Source organism: Pan paniscus, chromosome 8 (genome assembly GCF_029289425.2).
Source record: "Pan paniscus chromosome 8, NHGRI_mPanPan1-v2.0_pri, whole genome shotgun sequence".
Lineage (NCBI taxonomy): Eukaryota > Metazoa > Chordata > Mammalia > Primates > Hominidae > Pan > Pan paniscus.
Window position 1 is genome coordinate 105,311,283 of NC_073257.2, and position 15,171 is coordinate 105,326,453.

Genomic DNA, 15,171 nt, shown 5'->3' on the forward strand with positions numbered 1-15,171 from the left:
CTGTGTATTGTATCAGAGTCCACACTGTTCTCGTTCCTGTGGCATGGTCTGTGCTTAAAGAGAATGAAAATAAGTAGGGGAATGACTGACCTCAAACTTCATCAATACCTCATTTATTGATATTCCACAGTAGGTGATTTTAAGGTAGTCATTGAAGCTGATTCTTTCTAGGGTGAAATTTATTTTATTTTATTTTATTTTTTTTTTTTTGAGACAGAGTTTTGCTCTTGTTGCCCAAACACCATTGCAAACAAGTTTTGCTCTTGTTGCAATGGTGTGATCTTGGCTCACTGCAACCTCCACCTCCTGGGTTCAAGTGATTCTCGTGCCTCAGCATCCCAAGTTGCTGAGATTACAGGCATGTGGCACCACGCCCAGCTAATTTTGTATTTTTAGTAGAAACAGGATTTCGCCATGTTGGTCAGGCTGGTTTCTAACTCCTGACCTCAGGTGATCCTCCCGCCTCAGCCTCCCAAAGTGCTGGGATTACAGGCGTGAGCCCCCACACCCAGCCCATTTTCTTTTTCTTTTTTTTTTCTTTTCTTTTCTTTTTTTTTTCTTTTCTTTTCTTTTTTTTTTTTTTTTTTTTGAGACAGAGTCTCGCTCTGTTGCCCATGCTGGAGTGCAGTGGCTTAATCTCGGCTCACTGCACCCTCCGCCTCCCAGGTTCAAGCAATCCTCCTGCCTCAGCTCCCGCTAGTAGCTGGGATTACAGGTACGTGCCACCATGCCTGGCTAATTTTTGTATTTTTAGTAGAGCTGGGGTTTTGCCATGTTGGCCAGGCTGGTCTCAAACTCCTGACCTCAGGTGATCCACCTGCCTTGGCCTCCCAAAGTACTGGGATTACAGGTGTGAGCCACCGCATCTGGCCCATTTTATTTTTCAAATGGGTGACCTGCTGCCTTTTCTTAAACACAGCAGAACTATGCATGGCCCTTCTTTCTGTCTGTCCCTGAGGCATCACCTCAGTACTGCACTTCACTCAGTGGGCCTTGGATCAGCCTTTCTGGTATGGGTCTGTTAGCATGGCAGACCCCTGTCTGCAGTCTTCATATGCTGCACTCTGAGAAATTCGCAGAGCATGTCTCAATGGAAATGTACATAAACCCAGAACTGAAGAGCGTTCAAGGAGAGTCAGTCTTATGGGGTAAAGAGTGACATCTGTTTAAGAGGCTTTTTTTTTTTGCCTGCACTCTGGGTTCTCTGTATTATAGGTAGTTGGAGGAGGCTGGGCACAGTGGCTCACACCTGTAATCAAGCACTCTGGGAGGCCAAGGTGGGCAGATGGCTTGAGTCCAGGAGTTCGAGACCAGCCTGGGCAACATAGTGGGGCCCCATCTCTACAAAAAATACAAAAATTAGCCAGGCACGGTGGTGGGCATCTGTGATCCCAGCTACTCTGGAGGCTGAGGTTGGAGGATCACTTGAGCCCAGAAGGTCGAGGCTGTAGTTAGCCGAGGTTGTACCACTGTACTCCAGCTTGAGCAACAATTGAGCAACAGAGAAAGACCCTACTTCAAAATATATATATATATATACATGTGTAGTTGGATTTGCAGGAAGCCCAACTCCATGGTGAGTGAGCATTAACAGTGGGTTCCATGTTTATGGAAGCCAAGAGGGGTAAGGTATTACCAGGAGGTGGCATGAATGAGTGTTTGGTGACATTAAGATGGCGTGGGTTTGGTTCCCTTTCTCAAATGCTGGAGGGCAGCTCCATACCTGCCCAATGGCTTTCTCCTTCTCCACCCCAGCATGGAATTTAAAAGGCTTGGTGACCTGCACATCTGGAGACACCAAGGAGGGCTGGCAGTGAATTACTTGGCTGGCAAGCAGTGTGAAGTGGCCCTTGCGTTTTCCTGGCTTTGCTAGCTATGCCTGGGACTCTGCCCATTGAAGAGCTGGCTCAGGGAGAACAAAAATAACAATGACGATTCTAAGCAAATGTACAACTAAAAATTCCACTGATGGATTTTCTGATGAAAATAAGTCATAGGAAAGATTGCTTAATGAGCTGAAGCAGGACCATTGTAAATTCTGCCTGGTTACCCTGGTTCTTTTGTTCTGTGAACTGCCTGTTCATACCCTTTGCTTATTATTCTATTGAGCTGTACATATAGATCTTGCTGATTGGTGTGAGCTCTTTGTGAAACAGGAAATGAAACTTTTATCAGTCAAAGATCACAAACAATTATCTCCAATGTTATCTTATTTTGTTCATAGAATTTCTTTTGGCTGTGTATTATCTAGTCAAATTTATCAGTCGTTTCTTTGGCTTCAAGGTTCTGTGATCTACTTAGAAAGTTCTTTTCCACTCTTGGCCAGGTGCAGTGGCTCACGCTTGTAATCCCAGCATTTTGGGAGGCCAAGGTGGGCGGATCACCTGAGGTCAGGAGTTCGAGACCAGCCTGAACAACATGGAGAAACCCCGTCTCTCCTAAAAACACAAAAAAATAACCGGGTGTGGTGGCGGGTACCTGTAGTCCCAGCTACTCAGGAGGCTGAGTCAGGAGAATGGTGTGAACCCGGGAGGTGGAGCTTGCAGTGAGCTGAGATTGTGTCACTGCACTCCAGCCTGGGCGACAGAGCGAGACTCCGTCTAAAAAACAAAAATCAAATAAACAAAAAGAAAGTTCTTTTCCACTCTTATGTGATACATTTTACATGTTTGCTTCAAGACGTTTTGTGGTTTGATTTTTTTAAAGTTTAAATCTTTGATCTAACCAAAATTAATTTTGGTGTTAAGGGTTGAAATGGGGGTCTAACTAACTTCATTATTTTTTCTAACTGATTTTCAGTGGTCCCCAAATGATTTATTGAGTGATCTCTCTTTTCCTCACTAAATGCCACTTTCCCCATAAACTAAATTTCTGCATGTATTTCACCCTATTTCTGGTCCCCTCCAATTTTGTTATACTATTTTTTCTCCATCATAAACCTTTAAAATTATTGTTGTTTCTTAATTTTTTTTTTTTTTTTTTTTGGAAACAGAGTCTTGCTATGTTGTCCAGGCTGGACTCAAATTCCTGGGCTCAAGCAATCCTCCTGCCTCAGCCTCCTGAGGCCTTGAAAGGATTGCAAAGTGCTGGGACTATAGGCATGAGCCACTACATCTGGCTCTCATAATGTATTTTAATATCTAGTTGGAGTAGTCCTTCCTGATTATCCTTCTTTTTTTTTTTGAGACAAAGTCTTGCTCTGTTACCCAGGCTGGAGTGCAGTGGCATGATCCTGGCTCACTGCAACCTCTACCTACCGGGATCAAGTGATTCTCCTGCCTCAGCCTCCTGAGTAAATGGGACTACAGGCACTTGCTGCCACGCCCAGCTAATTTTTGTATTTTAGTAGAGACAGGGTTTCGCCATGTTGGCCAGGCTGGTCTGGAACTCCTGACCTCAAGTGATCTGCCTGCCTTGGCCTCCCAAAGTGCTGGGATTACAGGCGTGAGCCACCGCGTGTGACCGATTATCCTTCTTTGGACCTTTTCTAGTCATTTTCACGTTTATTTTTTCCGATAAATTTAAATAGCTGGGCACAGTGGCTCATGCCTGTAATCCCAGGACTTTGGGAGGCTGAGGCATGTGGATCACCTGAGGTCAGGAGTTCAGGACCAGCCTGGCCAACATGGCAAAACCCCATCTCTACAAAAATACAAAAATTAGCCAGGCATGATTGCGGGTGCCTGTAATCCCAGCTACTCGGGAGGCTGGGGCAGAAGAATCACTGGAACCCGGAAGGCGGAGGTCTCAGTTAGCCGAGATGGTGCCAGTACACTCCAGCCTGGGCAACAGAGTGAGACTCCATCTCAAAAAAATTAAAAAATAAAATAAATAAATAAATATCATTTTATCAAGCCCCTTTACCCCGTTTTCTTGACATTTTAATTGGAAATGCATTGAGCTATAGATTAAATTAGGGAGAATTAATACCAAAGAAGGGCATGTTTTCACATTTACTCCTGTTTTCTTTTATGAACCCAATTCGAACCTGAGAGTTTTCCGTCGGGCACAGTGGCTTATGTCTGGAATTCCAGCACTTTGCAATCCTTTTGAGGCCAAGGTGGGAGGATCGCCTAGGAGTTCTAGACCAGCTTTGGCAGCATAGTGAACCCTGTCTCTACAAAAAATACAAAAGTAGCTGAGTGTGGTGGCTTGTGCTTGTAGTTCCAGCTACTCTGGAAACTGAGGTGGGAGGATCACCCGAGCCCAGGAAGGTGGATGCTGCAGTGAGCTGTGATCATGCCACTGCACTCCAGCTTGGGCAACAGAGTAAGATCTTGTCTCCAAAAAAATAGAGTTTTCTTCTTGTTAAATTTTTCCCTAGGAATTTTACCTTTTCAGCCTCTACAGCAAATAGGCACTTCTCATGTTTTCCAACTGGCTGTGTGACTTTAGACAAATCACTCATCTTCTCCACACCTCAATTTTCTTGTGGGTAAAGAAAGGCATGTATCTCTAAGATCCCTTCATCTACAGCTAGTTGAAGCGTTTATGACTTGATTCTTAACAATGCAAAATGTTGGTATTTTCAGGGGCAGCTTTGCCCTCATTGAATTTTCATGAGAAAGACCTGGGTCAGCTCCGTTTCTCTGGTCCCAGCTGTGCAAACAAATACCTGGGTCAACCCTAATTGGAGCCCTCTGTGAGCCCCCAGCCCCCTCCACTGATTCACCAAGACTCCACTGTGCCCTGAGATTCCTCCTGCAGGCTGGATACCCCAGCAGGATAGGCATACCCCAGCTTTATTCCATACCCAGTTATGGGGCATCTATCTACTTTGTTCCAGGCACCAGGCCAGCCTCTGGCTGTGGCCATTGGCTGTGTATCTGATCAGGGTGGACAACCACTTTGGATGATTCAGGCCTCCAAGTGCAATGCATTTCAGGGCTGATTCTGAGACTGTTGTGGCCTCCGTGTATTCTGAGCCAATGAACTAGTCAACAGCCTTTTCTCCAGTGCGCAACGAAGACACAATCCGGCCCACGACCAGGTGCTAAGTGCTGCTTGGTAGCACTTGAGGGAGAGGATGCGCAGAGAGAGTATTAGCGAGACTAAGATTGTCAGGGCAGGCTGGGCCCAGCAGGGCCAGTTCAACCCCCTTCCAGGGTGGAATCTGCAGGGCTTTCCGGCTGCCCGAGCACCCCACTGTGTTGATGACTGGGTGGCAGACTCACACTCCTGGCTAATTCCAGGAGAAACTCATTTAAGCATTTACCATTTAGCCTAATTGTTTCTTTAATTGAAAGTCTGCAGATAAGCACAGGTTTCTTTCCTATGCAAAAGAGGCTTGAGCTAGAAGAAACAAGCCGGTGGTGTAAGAAAACAAGTGCTAGTTTTAGCCTGGCTTTGGGGAAGGGGGGCTTTGTGCCTCTGGGTTCTTGCATCATAATGTATTCGAGTTAATTTGACGGGTGGGGGTTCTTAGTTACCCAAACACTTTAATAGGATTGAAATGGGCTACTTTCAGGCCTTGCATGGATAAGAATGGACTGGCTAAGCCCTCTTTTCTTTAAGAAAACAGCTCCCACACTTGTGCAGGCCAAAATAATTAAGTAATTAGCAAAGGCATTTGTCAAAATGCCCAGTGGGGCTGACGAAAATGACAGCTTTGAGAAGGATGAAGAGTTTGCAAATAGCATTTTCTCCCAGCTCCAGGTTGGGGTCAGGCCTGGGGCCTGTGAGGAACACGCCTGCCTGGGACTCCGGGGTCCCAGCTCAACCTTTGGGGTTCAAGTTCACTTCCCTGTGGCAAAAGCCAAGCTCCTATTTCTAAGGAGGCAGTCTTGAAAGGCCTATGGAACATCAAAGGACTCCCCAAACACAGTAAGTAAAAAATAAAGGAGTCATTTTCCTTTTCAAAGGATTGAAACCGTTAAGCAGCCAAGTCCATGGCAGAAAAAGCATTTGTGGTTTGTGGAAATTAAAAAGACTGAGGAAACAGCTAGAGGTTACAAGGCAGTCATTACCCTCAACAGTGAGCTTATTCTGTACCTACTGTGTGCAAGGCAAATACCTGGATTTTCTTAGAGCCATAAGAGCCTGCCCTTACGAGGCCTACACAGTGATTGCTGTTGTTGGTGGATTACAGGTTAACTGAGATATTCTTTTTTTTTTTTTTTTTTTTTTTTTTGAGACAGAGGCTCGCTCTGTCACCCAGGCTGGAGTGCAGTGGCGCCATCTTGGCTCACTGCAACCTCCGCCTCTGGGGTTCAAGCAATTCTCCTGCTTCAGCCTCCTGAGTAGCTGGGACTACAGGCGCCCACCACCATGCCTGGCTAATTTTTGTATTTTTAGTAGAGACGGGGTTTCACCATGCTGGCCAGGCTGGTCTCAAACTCCTGACCTCGTGATCTGCCCGCCTCGGCCTCCCAAAGTCCTGGGATTACAGGCGTGAGCCACCGCGCCCGGCAACAACCGAGATATTCTCTCAGCACAAGAGAGAAGGCGACACTAATAATAACCACTTAGGGGCCCCTTCAATATGCCAGGCATGTGGGATCTCATTCAGTGCCCACAACAACCCTATGATGTTGGCATTTGTTTTCCTCCTTTAATGGATAGGGAAACTGAGGCCCAACAAAGTCAGGAAATTTAGAGCTGAGAGTCAATGTCAAGGAGACGTTAAGACCTCTGGAGTACAAAGGACCTGGGTTTGACAGCAGATTCTACTTGTGTTGGTCACAAGGAATAAGAAGTAGGGAAAGATCATTAGATTTAGAAAGTAGGAGTTGTTGGTGACTGGAGAGTGGTGTTTCAGAGGAATGACATTGTTACAGGAAAGGGGTCCCGATCCAGACCCCAAGAGAGGGTTCTTTGATCTCGTGCAAGAAACAATTCAAGGGCTGGGCGTGGTGGCTCGCGCCTGTAGTCCCAGCACTTTGGGAGGCCGAGGCAGATGCATCACTTGAGGTCAGGAGTTTGAGAACAGTCTGGACAACATGGTGAAACCTTGGATCTACTAAAATTACAAAAATTAGCCGGGCCTGGTGGTGGGCGCCTGTAATCCCAGCTACTCAGGAGGCTGAGTCACAAGAATCACCTGAACCTGGGAGTGGGCAGTTGCGGTGAGCTGAGATTGTGCCGCTGCACTCCGGCTTGGGTGATAGAGTGAGACTCTGTCTTCAAAAATAAAAAAAGAAAGAATTCAGGGCGAGTCCATAGAGTAAGTGAAGGCAACTTTATCAAGAAAGCAAAGGAATAAAAGAAGGACTACTTCACTGAGGGCTGCTGGTTGCCCATTTATTTATTTATTTGTGAGAAGGAGTCTCGTGCTGTTGCCCAGGCTGGTGTGCAAATGGCGCAATCTCAGCTCACTGCAACCTCCGCCTTCCAGGTTCAAGCGATTCTCCTGCCTCAGCCTCTCAAGTAGCTGGGATCACAGGCACCTGCCACCATGGGCAGCTAATTTTTTGTATTTTTAGTAGAGACAGGGTTTCACTATGTTTGTCGGGCTGGTCTTGAACTCCTGACCTGGTGAACCGCCTGCCTCGGCCTCCCAAAGTGCTGGGATTACAGGTGTGAGTCACAGCGCCCAGCCGGTTGCCTATTTTTATGGTTATTTCTTGATGACATATTAAACGAGGTGGATTATTCATCCTCCCCTTTTTAGACCATATAGGGTAACTTTCTGACATTGCCAAGGCATTTGTAAACTGTCGTGGTGCTGGTGGGAGTGTAGCAGTGACTGAGGTCACTCTCATCACCATCTTGGTTTTGGTGGGTTTTAGCCAGCTTTTTTACTGCAAACATGTTTTATCAGCAAAGTCATCATGATCTGTATTTTGTGCTGACCTCCTGGCTCATCCTGGGACTTAGAATGCCTCAACCATCTGGAAATGCAGCCCAGTAGTTCTCAGCTTCATTTTACCCGGCCCCTATTCAAGATGGAGTTGCTCTGGTTCACACGCCTCTGACAACATGGCAGCTGAGCCATTGTGAGAATCGGGCGTGAAGAGTGAGTCTTCAAAAGCAGGCATGGCGGGAGAAGGAAGGCAGGAAACATATCTTCCGTCCAGCTGGGGACTCCTCCCAAGCTGGTGGGAAGACCCGAGCACGTTTGTAGTTTGAGGGCAGTGGCCTGAAGAGAGAGCGAGTTTGAGGGTGCCAGAAACAGAGGAAATATTTGAGTAAGACAGGTCCTTCCTGGAGGAGGTGTCCCTAACTCAAAGCTTAGAGGGGAGTAGGTTTAGGGGGCAGGGAGCGGCAACTGTTTCTGAGAAAGAGGAAGGAAAAGAAGATGGAGAAGTTGTGTAAAGTTTTTTTTTTTTTCCTTTTAATTACATTTATTTTAATGCTGAATTTACTCCCGTGCCATAAGTTTTTGCTTCTGCAGTTTCTTCTGGGATATCTTTTTCTTCTGGGCAACCTCCTCTTCTGGTTTGGGAACAATCTGTTCCTTTTCAGTAAGAATCATCTCAATGCGGCTGGGAGAGCTCATGTATGGGTTAATCCGACCATGAGCTCTGTAGGTCCGGCGGCGCATCTTAGGTGCCTTGTTCACTTGGATATGCTCAATGACCAGAGAATCTACATCTAAACCCTTAAGTTCAGCATTACTCTCTGCGTTTTTAAGCATATGCAGCAAAAATTCAGCACTCTTTCTGGGACACCGACCTTGTGTCCAGCCCCACTGCTTGGCCTGCGCACACCTGCCAACTCCAGCATTGTAACGTCGGAATGGTACGCACTGTTTCTGTAAAGTGACATCTTTAAGATACTTCGTGGCTTTTCGTATATGCGTACCCTTGATGGCCTGAGCAGTTTCACAAGTGTTCTTAAAGTGAACACGAAGATTGGAACTCTTGATTTGCATGATTTCATGGGGTTCTCCAGGTCAAGTGAATAGCGAACCATTTTCACAGATTACCTCAGGCTGCTTAGGGAAAGAGCGAAGTTGTGTAAAGTTATTGTGGCATTTGAAGTTAAAAAACGAAGGAGTCAATTCACAGGCACTTAGAGGGGTAGGGGAGGAGAGCTGAGAGAACTCAGGTGGAGGGGAAATGGCTGACTTAGCTCTGTCTATGGGGGAAGTTAAGTGGGCTAAGAACCAGTGGGGTTGGGTAAGGGGGTGATGGATTGGGGACTTCAGGTCTTGATGCTGTCTCTGTAGGGCCTGAAGGTTGTGGGGGAGTCAGGAACTTGGAGCCCATACCTTGAAGGCAAGGTATTTCCACAGGGTTAGTAGGGGAGGGGAAAATGGCTTTCCTCTACCCTTCTACGCTCTTCGGCCAGGCTACAAATTAAATTGACATAAAACAAATGAACAGGAGAAAAAGCATTTTGATTACATGCATACACAGAGAGTCACACCAAATATGAGACTCGAAGAAGGGCCAGAAGATGGAAGCTTATATACAGCATCCTGAGCTAAAGACAGGAATAGGGGCCCAGAGCTTCTTGGGGGTGGCAGAGACAGGCAATGGGAGGGTGAGGGGAGGAGATATGTGGTGAATGGAGGTTGTCTTGTTACGCAGATGAAAGTCGGGCAATAAACGTTTTCTGGAGCAGCCCTCTTCCTGATACAAATATTTTTTACTAATGTCCATTTTCTTTATGGATGTAAATTTCTTTTATAAAATGACAGCTTTTCAGAGCTACTGCTGGGCCTGCAGTTTCTCAGAATAAGCAGCTCAAAATATGCCAAAGAAATATATTTTGGGGTGGCATATTCTGGTCTCCTACAGTCATATTTTGGGGTGGTGTGTCCCAAGGCCCAACAGGTGTGAGTGGTGTCTGGGCTGGGGGTGTTAGGGGTGCCTCCAGTGGAGTTAAGACTGAAAGTTGCAGCATCTTAGAAGGCCAAAGGTCAAGGCATTGGGGGTATCCCCATGAGTGATGACAGGCAAGAGTGTGTCAGGTACCAAAGTCTTCCAGGAACAATGGCAAGGAGGGCAGAGGAGGGTGGTGATGAGGATGAGGGGAGAACTTCGTAAGTGATTGTGAAGACTTCCGATTTGAAGAGGTGGGACAGTGGTGATGGTTTAGTGACTTGGAGGAGAAAGAGGAAGCCTCAACCTTTTCTTTTTAGAGGCAGTAAGAAATACTGGGGCTTTGAGTATCAGTGTTATAGACTGAATGTGTCCCCCCAAATTATTATTATTATTTTGAGATGGAGTTTCGCTCTTGTTGCCCAGGCTGGAGTGCAATGGTGTGATCTCAGCTCACTGCAACCTCCGCCTCCCAGGTTCAAGCAATTCTCCTGCCTCAGCCTCCCCAGTATCTGGGATTACAGGCACCTGCCATTGTGCCTGGCTAATTTTTTGTATTTTTAGTACAGATGGGGTTTCACCATGTTGGCCAGCCTGGTCTCAAACTCCTGACCTCAGGTGATCCGCCCGCCTTGGCTTCCCGAAGTGCTGGAATTACAGGCATGAGCCACCGTGCCTGGCCTGTCCCTGCCCCCAACCCCCCCGTTCATAAGTTGAAATCCTAACCCCCAGTGTGACAGTATTGGGAAGTGGAGCCTTTGGGAGGTGATTGGGCATGAGGGTGCAGCCCTCATGGATGAAAGGAGTGCCCTTATACGAGGGACCACAGAGAGCCCACAGCAGCTTTAAGAAGTGTCCGAGCTAGAAGAGCTCTCAGGTCATCCAGTCTAATAGAGGGGAAAAAGGAGGCCCCAAAATGCCACAGATGAGGGAAGATGAGGGAGTTCCAATGGGGTCATGCTGTTTAGGGCTCTGCTGGAAGCTACATGAGAGAGGGAGTGCAGTGGGGAAATGGTCAAAAGTTGTGTCCAGAGTGGATGGGCTGTAGTCAAATCCTGGTTCTCTTATTAGCACAGGGCCTAAAACTCAATAGATGTGAGTTATTGTTATAATTATTATTACTTCAACAGAGGACTAGAAATAGGTTAAGGAGGGCTCTGGAAATGACTGGGAGTGATCCCAGAATCAGCAAGGTCCACAGCCAGGCCTCTCATTGGGTAGGTAGGGGTGTGTGTGTGTGTGTGTGTGTGTGTGTGTGTGTGTTCATGTGTGCACATGTGTTGGAGGAGTGGGCCTTGTCTCTTTCCAGGTGCACACAGGGGGCGTAAAGCTTGTCTTCTAAGTATGGGTGACATTCTAATCAGCCAAATGAACATGCTATTGGCAAGTGAGTGTTCCTTGTTCATTTGCTTTTGATCTGAGTCCCAGGCACTGGCCTCCCTCTTTAGTGAAAGGGATGCGCAAATTCTGTTTCATCTCCAGTTTCCAAGCTTGGCAGAAGCCCTCTGCCTGGAAATTGCCTTACTCTGCAGTTGACAGTGCTTACTTACCTCTGCATGCTCAGGGTCTGATAGAGACTGGGTGCTCTCAGGCTGGGCGCAGTGGCTCATGCCTGTAATCCCAGCACTTTGGGAGGCTGAGGTGGGCGGATCACTTGAGGTCAGGCGTTTGAGACCAGCCTGACCAACATGGTGAAACCCTGTCGCTACTAAAAATATGAAAATTAGCCAAGCGTGGTGGCAGGTGCCTGTAATCCCAGCTACTTGGGAGGCTGAGGCAGGAGAATCGCTTGAACCCAGGAGGTGGAGGTTACAATGAGCCAAGATCGTGCCCTGGCACTCCAGCCTGGATGACAGAGCAAGACTGTCTCAAAAAAAAAAAAAAAAAAAAAAAAAGAGTGGGTGCTCTCTACTTGTTCAGTCAGTGAATGAATATGCCTTCATGTCTTCCGGTGAGGAGATGGCTCTCTCACCACCTCTACCTTGGGTTGGCTGTATGGGGTTAAGTAAGGAGGAATTTGACAAATGGGGGTTTAAATCCGACCTTTATCATTTACTACCTGTGACTTCCTCCAAATCATTTAACTTCACAGAGCCTCAAATTGCTCATCTATAAAACGCCAATAATTATTTCACCTTAGGATTCAGTGATAAGTGGCTGTAACGTTCTCAGCATCATGTCTGCCTGGCACTCTTGGTAATGATGAGTATATCTTATTGTCATCATAGAGCTGGGTATGACAGCAGGTGCAGATTACGCCTTCTCTTTATTTATTTAAAGCTGAGTGCCTCTCTTGTCCCACATTCTAGAAAGTGCTAGGGATAGAAGACATTCTCCCTGCTTCCCTCTTTGTATCCACTTGATTTGGTGCTTCAGTGAAAGAAAAGCCAAGCAAACCTTTCCTTGATTCCAACCCTGAGGTGCCTTCAGCCTCAGGTTTGTTTCCCCTGCAGAGCAGCCAGGTAACTGCAAACAGCCCTGGTGTTTTGGGGTGCTCATCACAAGCAGGAGAAATCCTCTGCCTGGAAATTACTTTAATTTGCAGTTGACAAAAAGGTAAATTGCTGGCATTTTTTGCTTGGAGCCTGGAATGTAACCTTGCATGGCTGCCCCAGACATTCCAGGTGGCAGCTTCCATTAGCCAGCCCAGATTTCTAGCTTAAAGGAGGGGGAGAAAAAGAACTTCAGTAATTTTGCAAGGGCAAACCCCTCAATCATTATTTAATTCTACCAATTTCTTTCCTTCTTTCTTTTCTTTTCCTTTCTTTTTCTTTCTTTCTTTCCTTCTTTCCTTCTTCCTTTCTTTTCTTTCTTTCTTTCTCTCTCTCTCTTTCTTCTTTTTTTCTCTCTCTCTTTCTTTCTTCTTCTTCTTCTTCTTTTTTTTTTGAGGCAATCTTGATCTGTCGCCCAGGCTGGAGTGCAGTGGTGCGATCTCAGCTCACTGCAAACTCTGCCTCCCGGGTTCAAGCGATTCTCCTGCCTCAGCCTCCTGAGTAGCTGGGATTACAGGTGTGCGCCACCATGCCCGGCTAATTTTTGTATTTTTAGTAGATACGTGGTTTCACCAGGTTGGTCAGGCTGGTCTTGAACTCCTGACCTTGTGATCTGCCTGCCTCGGCCTCCCAAAGTGTTGGGATTACAGGCGTGAGACACCGCGCCTGGCCAATTCTACCAATTTCTATTCCTTCAAGTTCCCTGCCACTCCTGTCCGTATTTACAGCAGAGCCAATGTGGACATCCCGTCACAAGGTCTGTTTTCCTTTGCTTAACCTTCGATCCTGTATTATGACAGTCTGCAGGCTTGTAATTTTTCGTTGCATGAGAGACTCCTTCCTGTGATCTACCACTGTTTGATTTGCGACTCGCTATGGGTCATGAGAGCAGGCCCCTCTGTTTTATTCCTTTGCAGGATAACTGGGATGCGGTAGGCTTTTAGTACGTAATTGTTGAAGGAATGAAGGGGCGAATGAATGCGTGAGTTCCAGCGTTTCCCAAGGCCAGAGCGTTTTTGTCTGTCTAGTCATAGATTTCCATAGCATTCCAGAAGGAAGGGCATCGTTTAGATGCGGTGCTGGTCGCCTTCCACTCAAAATATGTCCCAGAGATGCCTGTCTGGGGTGGGGTTCCGTGGAATGCAGACTGAATGGAATGCCTTTTAGGCCCGGTGAGAACCTGAGGCCACTGCTGCCATCTTGTGGACAGTATTTGAAACACAGGAGACGTGATGGCCGTTTCTCCCAAAGAAACCTTGGCTAATTCTATTACATGATGAAATATTCTCCTTAGCAGTGCATTAGGCCATGTTACCAGACCTATCCTTAACCTATTTGTATTCCTCTGTTGAAATAATAATAATATAACAACAACAACAATAACTCCCATTTACTGAGTTTTAGGCACTGTGCTAGTAAGAGAACCAGGATTTGACCTCATCCCATCCACTCTGGACCCAACTTTTGGCCATTTCCCCACACTCTTTCGTTTTTTGAGTTCTTTCTCTTTCCCTTCCAACTCTCTACTGTGATTGTGTATCAGTCCCTGTAGTCACATCTTGTCTCAATGATTTGCTTATGTGTTTGCCTTTCCAACAAGACAGTGACCACATTGATGACTGGTCAGAGCTGTTGAGTACAAGGATTTCATTGACCTCTGTGCACCAACTATGCACCAGGCCCTGTGCTAGATTAGGAGTGTGTGAACACACGTCAAACTGGACTGTAGGCCTTCCCAGTGTACGTGTGCAGGGTGTGTATAAAGCCATGGGAGAGACGTGGAGTGTGTTTCTGGAATATATTATAATTGAAGATGGACAAAGGCAGTGGTGGAGAGATTGGTAATTTAATTAGTTATTTACAACCTCATTTTTATATAAACCGGCCTCCCCAGCACTGCTCAGGTGAACCTTAACCATTATTATTATTTTTTTGAGACAGAGTTTTGCTCTTGTTACCCAAGCTGGACTGCAATGGCGCAATCTCAGCTCACTACAATCTCCACATCCTGGGTTCAAGCGATTCTCCTGCCTCAGCCTCCTGAGATCACAGGCGTGCACCACCATGCCTCGCTAAGTTTTGTATTTTTAGTAGGAATGGGGTTTCACCATGTTAACCAGGCTGGTCTGGAACTCCTGACCTCAGATGATCTGCTCACCTCGGCCTCCCAAAGTGCTGGGATTATAGGCGTGAGCCACCGCGCCCAGCCAACCATTATTGAATTTATATGTACAGACATTTCTTTGCTACTTACCCTGGAGCACTTGACACAGAGTTGCTTGAATGTGAAGCAATTTACTTGCAGCTGGGGATGTAAAGGGTGGAGGAGAAATAGCCTCTCTCTTTGAGACTCTCTGGGATGGAAGGGGACACAAAGTGAATATCACATATGCCATATAGCCTCTATTTTAAGTTGGACTGCCCCCAACATATCCTCTGTGTTGGATGAAGAAAACACAGGCAGTTTTCATTTGAGGCAGTACTAGACAGAATCAAAGCTGATTAAAGTAAAAAGATTGTGAAATGGAATGCAAGAATTAGAATAAATGTATAAATTAAAGCAAGGCTTTCAGAAAGCTTTAAACCTCCAGGCAAAACCTAAAGGTTTTTAGTCAATTTCCCTTTGTATTGGGCTATTTGGGTAAAAGTTCACCAAGGGCTCATATGTCATGCCAGTATATAAAGCAATGTCACACAGAGTGACTGAACTCAGGGTAGCCATCTTTTCTCCTTTATTCAAGACCTGAGTATGGCGCACTCATCACTGGTCAGGCACAAGGCCAGATGCTTCAGGGACAGGGAAAGAAGAGGACAGAGTCTCTGTTCCTGTTGGGGGCTGGCAGGTTTCCCAGCTTTAAGTACCAGCATCACCGGTACCACCTGTACTGTACCAGCAACAACACCTATAAGGGCTAAAGACAAAATGGAGAGACAAGAGATACAGAGAGGAAAGCAGCAGAGGGAGGAGAGGG

General features: G+C 46.4%; 1 pseudogene; it reads right to left on the bottom strand.

Annotated features, from left to right (window-relative positions):
• Positions 1 to 7,599: 7,599 nt before the first annotated feature.
• Positions 7,600 to 8,853, bottom strand: LOC100988516 (large ribosomal subunit protein uL22-like; annotated as a pseudogene).
• Positions 8,854 to 15,171: the final 6,318 nt, after the last annotated feature.